The sequence below is a fragment of the Dysidea avara genome, chromosome 11 (assembly GCF_963678975.1).
Source record: "Dysidea avara chromosome 11, odDysAvar1.4, whole genome shotgun sequence".
Taxonomy (NCBI): domain Eukaryota; kingdom Metazoa; phylum Porifera; class Demospongiae; order Dictyoceratida; family Dysideidae; genus Dysidea; species Dysidea avara.
This window is the reverse complement of record NC_089282.1, coordinates 8,096,858-8,115,882: the sequence shown is the minus strand read 5'-3', so window position 1 is coordinate 8,115,882 and position 19,025 is coordinate 8,096,858. Positions and strand designations below refer to the sequence as shown.

Genomic DNA, 19,025 nt, shown 5'->3' with positions numbered 1-19,025 from the left:
GATAATAAACATCACCTGTTAATAAGCATAGGTATATTTTCTTGACAACATGCATATGCTTATATGATCAATTTTCATCACTTGTTTGCACTTATGCTCATATAAGGTCAAAAATTTTCATCATCATGTAAAAAATGAGAACCATCCACTAGCTCTACTAACTCTAACAATTTTACTCCTCCATCTGAGTTCAGTTTTGTTGATGCATGTTTCCATTTAGCTGGACAAGCAGATGTCTGGATTTCGACAACTCTGTTAGCAACAAACTATATACTACGTCCTCTGATCCACTACAGGATGTTCATATACTATCGGTCCGAAAGCTCATCTGTTCTTTATGAATGGTAAACACATTAGAATATGTATCTGCTTTTCTCAATAACTTAGACAGCTGCTTACACAACTCATGAGTAATGATCAATGCCATCATCATCATTCTTCATCACTGAATCCATGCTGTTATCTATACAAGTTAAGTTCAAATGGTTTCTGTGGCTGTTGGGTAACACTTTTCATATAACTTATATTTAGCATGCATATTATTATGTGCTGTGAAACAAATTGAGCCAAGAATGTTACTCCAAACACAATTTGATTAAAACCATAATTATGCTCTAGGTTCCTGATTCACATTCATGTCCCTTCAGAGAAACCTACGACAAGATTTATCATCACAGGACTGAGTTCTACATCACACCTACAGGATACCTCCTAGTAAGACAACAAAAAGTTTACGTTGTAACTTTGGCCCCTGGAATACAACATTATTTAAAGTGACACATGATACGCATCAAACACAATATGAGTCTTAGTATAGTTGACCTATCTTATTTCACCACTGCAAAGTAAGGCAAGTACCATGTTTTTCCAACAATCTCTGAACACTCAACTTGTTTGATGTACCCTTTCCCAAGATGTACTAGTGTAAAAATAATTTTCAAAAATTAAAACATGGGAATAGAGATCACCGAAAAAAGTAAAGAAACAAGGGTCAAACAAGCCAGCATGAATACACACACAGATCTCTATTTGGACTCAATGGATATGGTATAGCTAGAGACTAAGGAAAAGCAGTAGTTTTATATAAATAGGGGCAGATAAGTACTGAGAATTATCAGCAAGCACTGACAATGCTTCTGTATAAATGTTTACTTGAGTCCAAATAGAGATCTCTGTGTATTTAACATGCTGGCTTGTTTGACCCTTGTTTCTCTACTTTTTTTCAGTGATCTCTATTCTCATGTTTTAATTTTTGAAATTATTTTTACACTAGTTTGTTTACTTTTTATAAATCCATTTATGGATAGCTAACATGATAATAAGAGGTGCTGGTGGTGCTTAGTACTAAACATGTATATGAAGTTAGTCATCATGTACAGTAGCTATTAAGTAGTCAGCTATTATTATCAGAGTTAGCAAACACGTTTCCCTACTGTGTTGAATATACTTTGTACTATACATCCAACTATAGGCAGTGAGTGTATAGCATGCTGTGGTCAGCAATAGTATGGCTTCTGATTTCTGCAGCTATGTGATCACAATAAGTCAAGTACAGTGCTACACAACAACATTGGGGAGTGTATAAACAGTGGAATGGAATACTGGAATAGTGGAATACTGGAATGGTGGAATGGAATTTTTTAAGGTTCAATATCATTTTTTACATCCAAATAAGTACAACTCGGATTTCCCTTGAAGTCAGCTTATTTAGCATAATTCACCTCACCATATACAAAGTTTACCAATATAATGTAGTGTAAAGTCAGTTATGAACATGCACAATAGCAGTTTATTGGGAATACCAAGAAGACTCCTGACTTAACCCTTGTTCCCAAATGATAAAAAGTCAGCTAGCTAGCTGATTACATGAATGCATTGTAAAAGTGCATTCACTGTATAATGAAGTATTCATTTATTTATTATCAACTTTATCAGTTAGGCACTGGAGGGTGAACACAGAAGGCAGAGCCTGTACGAGGTGTTTACCATTAACCTAGGAACCTAAGCGAAATCATTGGGAAAAGTGAAATGCGACTATCTTGTAAGCATTTACATTGAGCCTTTTCCACAATTATGTCAGAAAATAAAATTTAAGCCAAAGTTCATTGTGGCAGTGCCATGTTGCACACTGAACTGAACCACAGTTAGTTTCAGACAAGTAATAAAGTGTTGAGTTATAGGTCATACAAGTGTTATGGTGAGGAAAAGTATGCTAAAAGAGCTGACTTCAAGGGGAATCCTATTTATTTGCTTACATAAGGGGAGGAGTTGTACTTATTTGGATGTAAAAAATGATATTGAACTTTAAAAATTTCATTCACCATTCCAGTATTCCACCATTCCAGTATTCCACCATTCCAGTAGTCCATTCCACTGTTTATACACTCCCACAACATTGTTGCTCTGGTATGAACTTAATATACTGTGGTTAAATATAGGTAATGACTTAAGGTTTCTAAATGAACTTGTTAACATAAATAAACTAGATACTTTTTAACACATTGGTTACCCTTGCAGTCAGAAGATCAATGACAAAGTGAACCTACAAGAAACAAATTTGCTGTGTTATCATTGTAATATGCATTTAAAAATAGGTCATGGACGTGAAGAAAGACATAGGAAGGAAAGTTATGTAGTTTTTATCCCCAAAAAGCACCCACATTTTGCTCTAGCCCTGTGGAGAAGATGAACAAAATGGAATATTTCAGAAATTTAAAAAAGTGCTTTTATTCATTCCTTTTGACTTCATATTTTCCAGTGGACCGAAACTTCTTCCAAATTAACTTTTAAGGCTTCTTTGTGGTTGGGGGAGTTTTCTAAGGTAGTGTTTAGGTGTGTGTTCTATTAGGATTTTGGCCAAAAACATAGGCGATCTCTATTATGAACCACTACCATGGTTCATGATATTTATTGTATCTTGATATGCCTTGGCTATCTCAGAATTCCTTTGTAAATGTTTCTCCAAATTACTTAATCTGTTAACTAATTGATGGGATTGCAATTCTGTATCTGACTCTTGAGCTCTATTAGAACATTTTGTTCTCATATTTCTTCACCGGAAATTCTCAACACCACTACAGTCAATCTCCCAGAACCTGAGTAACATAGTTGTACATACCTCACTCATCTCTGTCTCGCCAGTACTGAAATAAGTTCTAGCAAAGTTTGTTTGTGTACTATATCTTGTCCCTCTTCTAGGGCCAATACAAGCCCATCCCAGTGGTGTGAGCCTTACCACTGGTTGACCAGGTCTACCTCGAATATCTTTTTTAATGAAACATGCCAGACAGCCCAAGCCACCTTAAAACCGTTGTAATACAAGCGTTATATTGACAAGCTACATATGGGAAGTCAGCTCACTCCAACCCTATCAGTATATGAACAAAATTAATGGTTAAGGCCCTAACGTGTTAAACTATATTCCCCTTAAATGTGGCAATCTATTAGCATATGAGGTCCAGTCAATGGCTTTCATGTTACTCTACCAGTCTTGTAGTAAAAGTGGTTACCTTAAACTATGCTTTACCAGCTAAATTTTCTATTATTATCATTCAACAGGCAAGGTATTAAAAGTTACTATCTGACCATTCAGAATGCTTACATTGATCTCCTACACCTGACCTGCAAACCTAGCTCAACAACAACATCAGTGTTAAGGTAAGTCTTAGCTGGCATCAATCATCTATAAGGGCATTGACCTTTAATCTCTTGTTCTCGTTCTTCAAATAAACAGGTATTGTTCTAAATACTGTAATTTGCTTTTTTTTTCGTTGTAAAATAATTTTCATATGCAAAAACTTGTACGAAAATTTCTTACACGAAAATTTTTATATAACATTGAACTTCTCGTAAATCTTACGAAAATATTTTTACACGAAAATTTAATAAAAGTCAATTTGGTGAGTGTCATATGTGACTGTCGGCTACCAACTAATAAGGCCACTCCAAGAAAATTCCTTGTTTCCCATTTCATTGACCTCAAAAGTACATGCAGGTGGGCGGTTCATTATCCATTATAGATATTTCCACTAATATTTGAAATTCATAACTACTGAACTTATAATGGGTAAGAATACAGTAGAAATGAACCTGAACAGTGAAAAGCTAAATGGGCTTTCTGGATGCTAAACTAGTTACTGCTATCATAGATAATATATACCTTACTGTAAGGTATACCCATGCCAAAAACAGCCCAGCTGTAAAAAAAGACGAGGCCAAGAATGCACAAGTACATGTTCATGGAGTAACTACAACCAAAAGATATCAAAATCTGGCCAAGAAAGCATTTACAGTATAGGCACTTTTATGCATTCATTTTCTATATGCTTCACATTATCACATCCAGCTAGTTGTACATGTGTGCTTGCAATATAAACAATACTACTGAGACGATAAAAGATGATTACACTGTATTGTTACCAAAATTAATTTAACTAAAAATTTACAATTGGTTTCTACTTGGCCATCTTTTTGCACTGTATATTAAATAAAAAGATGGCCAAGTAGAAACCAATTATAAATTTTTAGTTAAATTAATTTTGGTAACAATACAGTGTAATCATCTTTTATCGTCTCAGTAGTATTGTTTATATTGCAAGCACACATGTACAGCTAGCTGGATGTGATAATGTGAAGCATATTATAGAAAATGAATGCATAAAAGTGCCTATACTGTAAATGCTTTCTTGGCCAGATTTTGATATCATGTCTTTTGGTTGTAGTTACTCCTTGAACATGCACTTGTGCATTCTTGGCCTCGCCTTTTTTTACAGCTGGGCTGTTTTTGGCACAGGATATCACTACTTTTTGTTGAATGGAGAACATACAGTTACTGAAGATTGGCTATTATATTACATATAGGAGACACTGCATACATGCATGCATAATAACAGCTTCAGTATCAGATTAGCTAGCTAAATCTGTAGCAAAAGCTTCAATTTCAGTGTTTAGAAATGCTACTAAAAGTGACTTGCTAAGAGAAAACTCGTTCAAACCGTTCATATTTCCCTCAAGGACTCACGTGATATTTTGCGTGATGTTTCACGTGAAAATAAGAACCGGGGATAGTGACAAAGTCGAGGCTAACATCTTAATGGTTCTTCCTGAAGCGGCGGATTGGTGATATAACTAGTCTGTGTGTGTAACAAGTGGAGGCAAATTGGCTGCGAGTTGTTGCTGAATGTATGCCGGCCTCGGAATGGACATGAAGGCGCTGAATGCATCACACTATTCTCCCAGCGAATTGCCGAGTAAGTTCTTGTATAAGTCCCATTGTAAAACGGATATATAAAACTACAGTCGTAATTTTAGACAGAAATCCCCCATGCCATAGTAGCTTCCTGGGATTATATATTATATTATATATATATATGCTTTTGTAGGCCAGATCCTTGCAGCTGGCTCTCAAGCTGGCTTGTTCTAGCAGCTGTGTGGATCAGACCGTGAACAAGTTGAGCTGAACCCTAGTGAGAAAACAGATAAAAATGAAAGATTTTTTCTCAACATTTCAACCAACCAGATGGTTGGTGATGACAGCAAAGTTGTTAAGAGCAGACAAATACTTCCATCAACAGTTCAGGAAAGGCTATAAGGTTATATACTTTTATGACTTCCTCTAATGTATGATGAAATCTTTGGCTATAAATAATGTGTCAGGCATTTGAATGATTAGCAAGTAAGTCAACACTACAAAACTAATAAGATAATATTTTTGAGGGCTCAGCTCAATGCATACATACAGTATACTATAATTACTATGCATCAATCGATTGATGTGATGATAATATGTGCAGATCTGAGTCAACCATGGACCCTACTATATAGTAACTGGGCAGATATATAGAGTTATGTATACTCTGATATAATTGTTGAGTGTTGTAGTTTACCAATGGTCAAAGCTAAATTAACCATTTTAGATAGCTTTTTGTGATGTTGAAGGTGTCAGGTAAACTCCAGTTAGGAGCAGGCGATAAAAAGGTTATTTTTCAAAACAGGAGAGGAACATGCTTAGGCCCGCAAGGTACAGGCTTAATCTACTTACCCCAGTAGATGCACCATATTATATATAATGCACATATCAATGTATTGCCCTACTAACCCCCCCTTCGGGAATATATAGGGCCATAGTAGGCACGACCGAATGTTAAATGCCCCATGGTAGGACATACCTATTGTGTCAAATCTCCACCATTGGCTCCAGTTGCAACATGGGGGATTTGACATAGCATAGAAAAACTACTTGGGTGCTTAATGAATGATTGTCAAATGTCCCATAGTGAAGCAGCAGTTTTGCCTTGTAAAGCCCCACTTACATCCAAGGGGGGTGGTGGGGTAACACATTGGTAGGTGCACAATGAGTTTGCATCATAAACCTTATGTTAAAATTTAGTCTGTCTTGCTTTTTTCATGCTTATAGCAGCTAATGTGCTTATTCTCAAACAATCAGGGCTGAAAAACTACAAATTGTCTTCTACTTTTATCTATCAACTATTCAATCACTGCTAGTTTATTAAAATTTCCTTTGCTGTTGTGTAACTTGTTTACCATTATGCTATAACCATTAGTCCCTCCTAGTTTATATGTCTCCTAGCAACTAAAATTCTTATGTCAACAATGTAGGTGAGAACCACAAAGCAAGTCAAGTAATATATTCCAAAATTGGTCATCAACTGCTGCAGTATGCTGAATACATCTTGGGAATGGCTATGTGGGATGCTCACTTTAACAATAATCATAATAGTGGAATTAAGTTTTATAGTTAGCTGTGCCTTACCATACTGTATCCCTTTCTGTATATGCAGGGTGGATACTGATGTTGTGACTGTTGGCGGGTGAGTTTATGGTCAATGGACAAATCACGCAAATGGTGAAGAAAAATTAATAAGTGGTACCAAGACCCTACTGCTATATTATGAACTCTTGGTGGTACTTCATAGCCAAACACTAGTGTATCTGGCTTCTTGTGCTATTGTAGTCATTTTTTTAATTTTATGGGATCATCATAATGCAAATGTTTACTATTACAATATATCATGCTATCATTAAAGAGTTTCTGTAATTGTGGGTTAAGTGCTGAAAGGTGATGCGCTCAGTGATGCTGGCTTTTTAAGTGAACACTGAAGTTTCAGAGGCACTGAAGGGCTGGGGCGGGATTAAAGACGTGCACGGGTAATGTAGCAGTAAGTTACTTCAACTGTATCACTACAGCGGGTATGAAACAGCTGGCACGGCCCTGCATGGGCCGGAGTCACGCTATAACGAGTCAATGGAGGCATAACGTGGCGAATTTAAACCAAATCAGTGACTGGACTCACAATTAAACCAAGAGTTGACAGCACAATGCAGTGTCTATCAAATCAGCCAGCTCGCTATGGCTAATGACCTTGCCCACTTCCACACTGTTTGGTTGGGTTTGGGAATTGAGGCGGGCGTCACACCTCTACGTCATGGCGGCAAGTTTGAATCTTCAAAGAGCACAAAAGCGATCTCATAAACTAATAAACAACTTTTAGCGAAATTAAATGTACTGATACATTGTGTAAAAAGCCCCTGATAGCCGCAGCCTTTTTACAATACGACTTCATGGTTGAAAGAAAATCGCTCCAATGGGATGCGATGACGAAGGAAATGAAAAAAAGATCGATGCACATTTGAATAAATAATTTAATTAATGCATTGTAAATGGGTGGGCGATGGAACAAACTACTCCAACAATTCGCCTGACTTTTCGTGTGGTAGTTACTCATTATACAAAGGTTACATGCCCCTGATTTCGAGGCGGAATCTTTTAGTAAGGCTGAGATTTCGCCATACGGATTTTAAAAGATTGCGTAATTGATCCCTCATGTAAATGACTCACAGTAGTGGTCGCGTGTTTATTATTTTTGTGGGCGCACGTTTTGTACTTCTTGGCCTCGCGACTCACTACCGTGAGTCTTGATATTTATTATTTTTGTGGGCGCACGCTTTGTGCTTCTTGGCCTCGCGACTCACTACCGTGAGTCTTGATATTATCTATATATGCTGCTATACAACCACAGGATAAATAATGAATAAAATGTTCAGTTTGACAGCAATAATTTTTGATCATGCGGGAAGAGAATCTGTATTCGGGCGGGAAGTGGGAAACAATGAATTTTCTTGGAATGGCCTAATTGCACAATGACAATAATTACATTGTCATAGCTATATTTTTAATGACAATTTATTTATTTTTCAAGTTAAACATTTATAACATTCATAAGTACAATAACAATAACACAATGAGTTACTTAAAACCTGGCCTCACTAACTGCCAGTAAAATATCGCCAGCAGCTAGCTGTGGCCTGCAATTGCCAGACGAAGAGCGTGCACCCCTTATGCACATGATCAAGGATCTTAAGAGTGAAAAACTTAAAAGTGCAGCGAAACCAATGGATTGTTTGGTTGTAACTCTAGTGCATCTTGTCTGACAGTAAAGAAGCCAATCGCTTATAACCAGTCAGGGACGTAACCAGAAAATTAAAATAGGTGAGGCAGACTTCAGGGGCAGATCTAGGATTTTGTTAAGGGCAGTAGAAGTGACCACACAGTGTGCGAAGCACACTCTGTGAAATGCGAAGCACACTCTGCGAAATGCGAAGCATTTTGCCTTCTAGGGGGGTCTGGGGGCATGCCCCCCAGGAAATGTTTGAAAATTAGATGTTTCGAGTTTGAATCTGGGGGCAATTTTAGTCATACTATGGTAATAATTATTGCAAAGAATGTGCACTGGAAAATTAATACAATGAAAATTAATACAATTATTATGTACAATAGCTGAATGTACAATAGCTTATATACCTTCTGTAAGTGCATGTTCCTTGGAGTTTTGAACTGTCAAAGAAGCACTTGGTTCAAGCTCAGGTGTAGACTCAGGCTGAGAAGAATGAGCAGCAGATCATACAAGCATAAAGGGCATTACTTAATCTATAAGGCAAAGCTATTCAAGTCTCTAGATTAGTTAGTTACTAGCCTACAGTATATGCTTATAATAGAATGCTTTGGAATTGATTATAATAAGATTAATACCTAGCATTAACTAAACTCACCCCATAAATGTAAAATGGTAATTTGGCACTTCTTTTTCGGTTGTTGTGACCATAGGCATAGCAAGACATTTTTAGATAGGGGGCTCTAGTTTAGTGTTGAAGAGCAAAAAAAAAAGGTCAACACCTACTAAGAATGGCTGCCCTCCACTAAATAATAATTTGTATCACTGATAAAGCACATAAAATCCTTATTCACAACTTCATAGTTTGCTACACTGCTTCTCTGAATTCTGTGACTGCTTTATTAGAGTAACTGACTGCTCTATTAGAGTATCTTGATCTTTTTGAATTTACAATCATAAAATCACAAGGGGGCCCCAGCCCCCCTTGCCCCCCGGTTACTACGCTTATGGTCACTTGTGACTCCTCACTCTGATCATCCATTTTTAGCAACAAAAAAAGAATCGCCTAACCATTCAAAAATTTCTAATAGGTGCCAACTGTTGTTTGTAACGAAGCAGTACCGAGGGTAATCTGCTATGGATGGATTCGTATTAATTTCCATTTTAAGTTCCCTAGTAACATATAAATTGTTGTAACATTAAGTTTCAAGTATCAAAAAGTCCACTACTAGCTTCTCACTTCAATTACTAATATTTGGTGAGGCAGCTGCCTCACCTGCCTACATGGTAGGTACGCCCCTGCCAGTGTTGGGAGTAACGCGTTACCTTATGTAACGCGTTACATAATATTATTACTTTTGTGATAACTAAGTAATATAACGAAATACGCTATAAAAACAGGTAATATAACTCAAGTTACTTTACTTACAAATGTAACGCGTTACCTAAGTAATATTAGCGATTTCCAACCTCCTGATTTTTCATACATACTTTTGCTAATCAAAATACAAGTATTCAATAAATGTTTTATGAGCAGCTGTTCTAGTACGTGATAGCCAATGCTTCGTACTTCGTAATGCACTTTGCCAAATTAAATTTCATTCAGTATTTATTGAAATACGCGAAATCAAAGTTCTAAAATTAAAATTCCCCATAGGAAGCCCATACAAAAAATCTGTACGACGTAATGTATGGGAAAGTACGGGATTTTACGGCACCACTTGTTGTCAAAAGTTATCGAGTTTTCTGCGAGTTTCTGTGACCTGTGAGGCTGAAAGAAGTCATCCTGGGCAAAGTGGACATGCTGATTTTGAATTTACCATCCGTTGTTTGGTGAAGAGACGTTTCCAGTCGCCCACGACGAAAATATGTCTTGTAAAAAGGTATACCACCATCTAGGACTGTTAAGAATCCTGCGTAACAACCACCCTGGTGTTCAAGACACCCATCCGCATCAGTCCAAGTATATAGTTTAACAGTAAGCAGTTTGTTGTGTTGTGAGGAATAGCTTTATAGCATGCAACATCATGCATAACTTTAAAAAAAATCAATGTCAGGCACTGTGAAATGATACATACCTTGTAAAGCTTCTCAACTACCTGTTGTGATATTCTGATGTACTACTGCTGTTATTGTTAATTATTTTGCAGCTGCAATGGTTGTAATTCTTGTCAGAAGCAGCTTATTGTTGTTCTTTATTAAGTAGTGATGTCATCATATTATATAATAATTAGTATTCTCCATACATTTAGTGTCGCATATAAAGTGAAGTAGTATCTAAAAAATTCTACCTTACCATAGCACTGAACATTACTGATCATGTATGTTGCAATCTGATTGTCATGTTTTTACAAAGTAATTGTTAACTATGACCTGTGATTCCAAAGGTCATATTCTGTGCAGTATTAATTATACACAGGTATCCCACTTACATTTAGTGGTAATTAACTAGTGATATTGTGTGACAGGATGCGTTATTCTTAGCAAATTACTGTCTCAACCATTAAATATTACAACTGGTCATTCAACAGAGAATCGGTCACTTTAGAAAAGTTTTACTTATCTCATGCATTTTACTACATTGAGTGGTTATGTGGTGAAAATTGCATGTCATTAAGAGATTCCTGTTAAAAGTTATGGCACTTTGGATATTGTGCCTGGCGCCATGCTAATGTACAGAAAAGCCCTAAAAATGTCGTACACAAAAATCACCGCTCTACCAACTTCTTTTGCTTGTATCTCTTGATTGGAACCACCAATTGAGGTGAGGTTTGCACTAAAATGATTCTAAAAAAATGCACAATATTTGCCATACCAAAGAATTTAAGGAATGTAAACTTTTTAATTTAGTTGGAAATCCCTAGTAATATAGTTATTATAACAAGTCTAATATTACATAATATTATTACTACAAGTAATGAAGTTACTAATCTCGTTAATAATCCCTCAGTAACGATTAGCCACAATGAAGTAATGAAGCCTACTGAATGAAGCTTATTCACTAGCTTCTTACTTACAACCAAGATTTGCACGTTGTCCAACAACACAATTATGTCACGTGATAAGGTGGTAGTTTTACACGTGACAGCTTAAGGCTGTGGACACAAAGTAATATAATATGTAATATTATTACTATAGTTACTTTGTTTTATGGGTAATATTTAACTGTAACTAAATAGTTCAGTTGCAAGTAATATGTAATATGTTACTAGTTACTTTTAAAAAGTAACTTGCCCAACACTGCTTATAACAATTTATTGGTGTACATCAGGGGCTGATCCAGGAGCTGCTGGCAAGGGGAGGGGCACAAATCAAGTTAACTGATAATGACTCCACAGCATGTTCCGGTAGTGCATTTCAATCATCAATATTATTATTCTTCATTATGTGCTGCGTGCTTATATATTGCTAGTTAGCTAGCAAGCTGTAAATCTGTTGTAGTTGATAGTATCACGTTTGCTAGAGCAGATCATTATAAATTTTGCCAAATCTATCCGCGATTGGAACAATTTACCAACTGACACAATAGAATCCAGTGGCGGATACAGGGGGGTTGCAATGGTTTCAGCTGAAACCCCCTCTGAAAATAGCGCGCGCCCCAAATTTATTGACGAGTCGTCGTGTCAGTGATAAAATCGCCACGTGTGCTATAGAAGGATTCTCTACTGGCGAAAATCTTCATAGTTTAGCCTTTGAAATCACTATTATAGCGTTGTACAGCAGGTTGCGACCTTTTTTTTTTTTTTGGTCTTCGACTTACAGCTAGAGTGGAATCTGAAACCCCCTCTGAAAATTTCTAGATCCGCCACTGGAATCCCAATCTCTACAAGTATTTTTAGATAAATTATAACTAACTCTTATCTATGTGATTTGTAATGTTTTCCTTACCTAAACATATCAGTTTGTAACTGTGTTTTCAGTAATCATAATCACATAGCAGCAAATAAATACCTCCCAGTTTTTTAGGTCATTGCAGAAGGTTGTGAAATCTTAAAAGGTGCTACAAAAGCTATGAATAACTTAAACAACTGCCACATGATAATTATTTCTAGTACGTGGTGCTGGGTGATAGTTTGGGTCTCATTTCAGGTAAATGCGTAGGTGATATGTCTGCCTAAAAAAGTATTTATTTCTTGATCAATAAACTGATGTTGGCCTAACTGGTATATCAAAGTGATAGCTATAATTCTTCCTAAAAGGAAAGGGCAGAGAAGGAGGGGGGGTGTTTGCCCCAAATACCCTATCCTGCATTTGCCATTGTACATGTATAAAAATAATTTCAAGAGATATTGTTCACAGTAAGAATTTGTTAAATTGTTAGCTACACTGTTCATATGCATAGTAAACTTCTGTCTTAGAACAGCCATGCATATTCGGCTTCGTAACAGGTGTTCAGAATCCTTGCAATTGGTAGATTATATTACATTATATAGTCACAGACTCACAGTACTGTACATAGCTGTTATGATGCAAAGCAGTCACTTACGCATTATCATTCCTATAATTTAATCATCAATGTTACGTAGACTGCTAGTTCTGAATTCTCATCAGTAATCAAGATTGTTCTATGAGAATATGCAGCAAGAGACTACTCTATTAGAATATTGGCTGACTGTTCTATTAGAGTATATCAATCTTCATTCATGAAATGTGCTGATTTCTTACTTTCTGAAACTGTCTGAATAATTTTAGAAGTTTATTCTTCTACAACCCTCTGCCAATGAAAATATTATTGAGAATTACTAGAAACATAAAATCCATACTATAAACACTGATGTAGTGGTCAAAAATAGACATGGGTGGTGGATAAGAAACAAGGAATTAGCAAATGTTGGCCTAAAAAATAAAGTCAGACGAGATTATAGCATTATCTGGTAGGTAATTCCACAGCCTTATGCTGCTGGGAAAAAGTGAATTGGCATGGGCTGCATTGATTTTCTTGATGATAATTATTGTTTACTGTACCACATGTGGGTTGGTTAGGAGGACGGGTCTTTTGCATCAATGTACACAAGGTGGTGGACTGTTTGTTAGCTGTACCAAGCAGTTGATTCGGTAAAATTGCAATAGTGACTTGAGAAACTTTTTGTGACAAGTATTTAATAATTGGTTCAAGATCAGTCTTCATGTTTCCATTACAGGTAGAGGTGTGAATGGGGAGACAGTGGATAGGATCCCAAACTCATACTCTGTAGGGCTGTGACACATACACACTTTAGTTTTTATAAGGCTGTGGCACTACTCTCATTCAGTTTTATTTCAGGATTTGCTATTCCTTGTAATTACAAGTACATCATTTTTCACAGTTCTGGTATAATACAAAGTCTGTCACAGTTTATGGTCCCATCTACATGGTAGTTCAACTGACCACACTATAGTGCCAGTCAAGTTTACAGTATGTTAATACATGATCTGGTGGATCCAAATACAAATGACAAACTTGCCACAATACATTGATAAGCTTTTGTATATACAAAATTGAAAATGATACACACTCCAAGAATTTAATGAGGGTCTTAAACTAAGATAGTCTGGTGTTCCTGCTGTAAGTCTATACAAGCTAAAATTACCGAGGGAGTTTCTAGAACCTTAGGAACCCCCTAAATATGCCTCTGAGCTATAAAATAGTAATAAAAATTCTACATGATTAAAATGTGTATACAAATTAAACTTTAGTTTATTATAGTCTCACTAATTGTGATCATAAAAATAAGTAACCCCTTCCCTCCCCAAACAGCTTTAAAATTATATTAGGACACATTCAAGAAAAAGTAAGATGTTGACTAAAGGTGCTGATATCTGGAGTAGCCAAGAATGAATGTAAAGTTTTAACATTGGACCTTTTATGTTCTACATTCTAGTCTTGCTGTGCTGCATTCCTTTTTAACTGTAATTGGCTGGTTAATTGGCTGTCTTTTTTCTCTACATTAACTATTGAAAAGGCAGCCAATTTACTAGCCACATGCAATTAGAGTTAAAAGAAATGCAGCAAGACTGAATGTAGAATGTTAATGATATATAGTTCAATGTTAAAACTTTATTTATTTAGCTGATCATGACCATCATTCTTGGCCACTCCACATGCTTTGATAGTTACCTTTACTTTCTTGGATGCGCCTTTTTTACAGCCAACTGAGCTGTTTTGGTGGGATGTATATCTATATACCAAAACAAAACAGCCAAGCTGTAAGAAAGGTGCAACTCCAGTTACTTTTACTTTCTTGCATGCAGCCTTTATTTACAATCAAGCTGTTTTGGTGGGGGATATATCCAAGCTGTTAAAAAAGAAGTGGCCTCCAAAGAAGTCAGGGTGAAAAAAGTTATGAAATCAAAGGTTATAGCCAAGAAATGGCTGTGATGATTGGTTAATGATAAGAGTTTTAATAACGAATGAAATTTCAGGTGAATTTTGGATCTTTTTTGGGACCACACCTTTTTACAGCTATGGTTGTTTTGGCATAGATATCACTTCTTCTTGTAACTACCAGGGCCGCCTGTAGGGGGAGGGTGGGGGGGCAACTGGGGAATTTTGCCCTGGGCCCCAGCCTGAAAGGAGCCCCAGGGGCGGATCTAGGATTTTTTGAAAGGGGGGGCTAAACTAGACAGGGACATGGGTAAATAGCCAGACATTAGAAGATACCAAGCCTTCTCACAAGGCCCTAGTGGTAAGATTCATGTAGTATCCATGGTCAATATAAGCAGGAGCTCATAAGTGCCATATAAGCTCCTGATATTAGCTATTGGGAATAATGACTACAATAGTGTGTGAACAGTCTAGGGGGGTCTGGAGGCATGCCCCCCCTCCTCCCAGGAAATATTTGAAATTAGGCCCTCTAAAGGTGAATCTGAGAGTGTTTTAGCAGTTTTTCAGTGCATTTCAGTTTATCAAAACACTTTTACTTTTTCATTAAATCAAGACTGATTGCAATATGCATGAACATAGCTATCATGCATGTATGATAATCTTTTCATTTGTAGCTACCAAACATTTAGACATAGCTAGCTACATACCATAATGCATCGGCTCCTCTTCAACAGCCTCAACTCTCTATCTTTCTGATAAAAATAATGTTGTTGGATCCCACTGGAAGGTTGGATTAGATTATTTCACACATCATGAAGTTGGAAGAATTGTGGAAAATGCTTACCCCAGCCTCAGCATCAACAGATTAAAGACAGACACTCTTTATGGAATGCTAGAGACTACCATCTGAGATTCATCAACATTGGTGACTATGACTACAAACAACACAAGTTTGACTGTGATGATTTTGCAGTCTGCATGAAGGATACTATTTCTAAATACTCCCATGATCAAACAAAGCCATACAATAAGGGAAGCCTTTGTGGGATAATAGGTGGAAGAAACATGTATAACTAAACAAAGGCAGAAACATGTATAGCTAAGTAGTAGTGGTGTTGAATGTCACAATTATTAGTATGCATGCTCCTTAGCCTAGTGACACTTTGTTCCTTAACACCAATAAAGTGTACTGAAAAGCAGAATGCAGTGAAGGATAATAGTAGCGATTAGCTAGTCTACTGGAAATCCTTAGCAAAGTGCAACTATATTTGCATTTATGGGGTTTCTGAATTTGTGGTTGTGATAGTCAACTTATTTCTAGACCTGCCGGGTTATAAAGACTGATCTATAGGTAGCTACAAATGCCAGCACCATAACCCACAGCATGGTGTCATATCAGAAGGTAACTGATACAGATTTTACATTCATAGACAAAAGTGCTATAGCTGCCTTATAAACTTGTAAAATACCAAAACACTGCAGTTTGCTAAATGGCTGAGTTGGTAACTACATATTATACTGAGGCTGATAACTCTAAAACCAACTAACACTTTGAATCATATTTATATTTTAAAAAATGAGAAAATTTTAGGTTTGCATATCTTACTTGAACACTAAAATAATTACGGTCTTCCAAGTTCATAGAACTGGATGTGTGTGGAAGACCCTTTATGTAAATCTGGTCACAGAATTATGTGGATATCACAATAAGTTGATAGCAGCATGCTAACCTTCTCAGATAAGAATCAAGACTATGAATCAAACCATTAAATTGCTAGGGCACACCCTACCATCATGCAGAACTGATTTATGAAGAAAGCACCTATTAAAACTGAAGTGAGTGTGAGTCGGCATTATCACAAACCTATATAGCTATGGTATATCACAAATCAACTAGCTAAATGTGGTCTACATTTCAATTTTTCTTCCAAGTGACATTTTTAGAGATTCACAAAAATTGATGCTTCCACATGTAAACAATGATGACATTGCAATTAACTTATTGACAGGTGTAAGGGTATTTTGTTTGGTCAATATTGCATAACCACTGAGAACTTCACTACCTATAAGTAGAATGCAGTTGAGTTGATCCTATACCACAGTGATACTGAATTGTTAGCAGCACTTGATCATTCCTACAGTGCTACTGAATTTGGGTTGGTTTAGATTATCTCTAATCATGTTGAAAGGAGCTCTGATGCTCATTGCCCTGACAGTTGCTGTATCAAGTTATGATGCTCCAGCTGATGATGAGAAACCAGTATCTGTAGCCTCCATACCTGAGCTAAAAAGTGGAAGAAACCGTCACAAACTGCCATGAATATTGTTGTACTACATTTGCTTACCATTATCCATTACATATATAGTTATACATACTGTACATATAATATGCGTACATATACTGTACTGTTGCACATCTTCAACGTTACAGATTACTGCATCAAGCACCTGTATGTTTTGGCCCAAACATCTAATGATCCATTTGCTGGAACCATTGGGGATCATAGAATTGCACTGCAAGCAAATGGACAGCTGAAAATGATAATTCTACCACCTCCTTCTGGAGGTCTGATGCAGAACAAAGGAGACTTATGGAAGCTATCTCTTGAAACTGATTTTGGCTTCACTGACTGCATAACAGTAAAGCACATAGAAAACATGGCTCTGCTGGAAAATATATAGCAATGATGGATGGCATATTGATTCCATAGTCACTTTCTTGGTTGTGAATCCAATATTACTGGGCTTTGAGGAGTGCTGAATTCGATGTCAATAGATGGGTTGATAAAGATGGAGATCCTACATCTAAGCAGTTTATACTGACCCTTTGTGTTTGAGCACTACAAACACAACAGACCTCTTTGCTGTGCATATTAACATTTGTAATTAGCATTTTTTTTGTATACGTAGTTGCTTTAGGATGATATGTAACAACTTACAACAACATGATATTGTCATGATGTAAAGCTGTATGTTTATTTACATTTATCAAATAATGTGTAAGAAGAAAATGGGTACATAATGTATTGTGTAAATGAACTAGCATGTTCATGGTATAACCCATGATTTCCATGACAAGTGTGTATATGTGTGCATGAATGCATTCATAAACCAAATGATTTAAATTGACCATGCATGTATACAATCCCCTAACATTTTAAGTTACTGTTCCAAGTACAGTCTGTGGTAAACCACCAATAGCCAGCAGTCTACTAGTTTTCCAGCATCTATGCTGTATCACACAACATCAATGTTAAGTCAGTGTGGAAAGATCAGAATACTCAAGTCAAGAGTGACATGATTATGCACCTGGAGAAGAGAAAAATTAAACTGTAACCTGTGAAATAATAAACATTCCAAAAAGGTGACAACAAACTGGATGAAGGCTCAAGGGTGGCTCCAGGAATTGTGGTGACAGGTTTCCAAAGTTTCTGTTGCAAATACGGGCATACTTCCCTAAGATTGAACCTGGTAATACAAAAATTGACATTTAAAACATATATTAGGAATTGATTAGTATAGGCTGCTTTTGTTTGCTTCTGTTGCACAGTATCAGGAGCAGTTAAGAGGCGAAGTTTGAAACATACAACAGCAGACATGGGTGCCATTCTGTGGGCCTGGGGACTGTTCTATTAGGGCAGTTGACTGTTCTTTTAATCTGAACTTTTGATACCTATGCAAAACAATTTTAATCTCCTGAATATACTCAACCAGTTTCTGGAAACCACCTGGATCCACCCCTGTTGTGCAAATTTAGATACAGCTCAGGAGGTAGCCATGGAGGCTATAGAGAAACTGTCAGATAGGTTTAGAACAGAGGACTACAAGAGCTTTGAAAGGCTTGGAAGGAAATAGAGAAGATAGAAATTGCATATGTGACCGGATCTGTGAAAAGTGATCTTATAGCCTTTCCAGATTCCCAACTTTGACTAATCATATCTCCTTAAGCTTTTAACCTATCACCTTCATATTGCAGCAAACAATAGGGGTATATTGTGGCCAAATTTCAGGGTAGTACCATACTCATAAGTCAAGATATGGGTTGCCAAATACGTGCAATTGGAAAGGCTATAAGACCTCTTTTCCCAGATGCGGTCACATAATTATACAGATGAACAGAATTGGGTGCAAGAAGTATACACTGAATGCTTATAGTACGTTTGTGAGAACACCGGGAGAGACACAGCCAGTGTAACTGAAACACATCAAATTCAAGTTTCACAATCTCCTAGAGTGCAACACAGCATGATTTGGTGAGCAATAAGAGTTTGTCTTTTGTTTAATTATAGGCCACTGCACAATAGCATACT

General features: G+C 36.7%; 1 long non-coding RNA gene across 1 annotated transcript; it reads left to right on the top strand.

Annotated features, from left to right (window-relative positions):
* The first annotated feature begins 451 nt into the window (after positions 1 to 451).
* LOC136238282 (uncharacterized) lies at positions 452 to 17,726 on the top strand. The gene is made up of 2 exons (XR_010692935.1): positions 452 to 714; positions 17,147 to 17,726. It is a non-coding gene; the product is annotated as an uncharacterized lncRNA (long non-coding RNA).
* The last annotated feature ends 1,299 nt before the right edge of the window (positions 17,727 to 19,025 follow it).